We start from the raw sequence: 744 nt of genomic DNA, 5'->3' as shown, positions 1-744 counted from the left end.
ACAAGTGGGTCAGCTGAGCAAGAAAATTACTGAACTCCCTCCAAGTACTCTTCCAAGCAATACAGAAAAAAATCCAAAAGGAGAATGCAAGGCCATCAACATGGCCGAATTTGGAGAGGAAGAAGAGGCAGTGAACGCCACTGAGGAAGGCCTCACTGGACGTCCACTGACCTCCAATGAGTTCCCCAATGAGGAACCATGGGAATCTGAGGCTCAAAATGAGACCATAGAGATTCCATTGGACTTACTTCTGCCATTCATGAGCTCTGATGAGTATTCTTCCTCTGAAGAGGATGAGTATGTCCCTGAGGAGCAAGTTGCTAAATACCTTGGAGCAATCATGAAGCTAAATGACAAGTTATTTGGAAATGAGGCTTGGGAGGATGAACCCCCTTTGCTCACCAAAGAACTGAATGACTTGTCTAGGCAGAAACTGCCTCAAAAGAGACAGGACCCTGGGAAGTTTTCAATACCTTGTACCATAGGCACCATGACCTTCAAGAAGGCCTTGTGTGACTTAGGGACAAGTGTAAACCTCATGCCTCTCTCTGTAATGGAGAAGTTAGGGATCTTTGAGGTGCAAGCTGCAAAAATCTCACTAGAGATGGCAGACAACTCAAGAAAACAAGCCTATGGACTTGTAGAGGATGTTCTGGTTAAAATTGAAGACCATTACATCCCTACTGATTTCATAGTCCTTGAAACTGGGAAGTGCATGGATGAATCCATCATCCTTGGCAGACC

The sequence above is a fragment of the Arachis duranensis genome, chromosome 7 (genome assembly GCF_000817695.3).
Source record: "Arachis duranensis cultivar V14167 chromosome 7, aradu.V14167.gnm2.J7QH, whole genome shotgun sequence".
In the NCBI taxonomy this organism is placed as follows: domain Eukaryota; kingdom Viridiplantae; phylum Streptophyta; class Magnoliopsida; order Fabales; family Fabaceae; genus Arachis; species Arachis duranensis.
The sequence above is the reverse complement of the archived record's forward strand: the minus strand, read 5'-3'. Positions refer to the sequence as shown.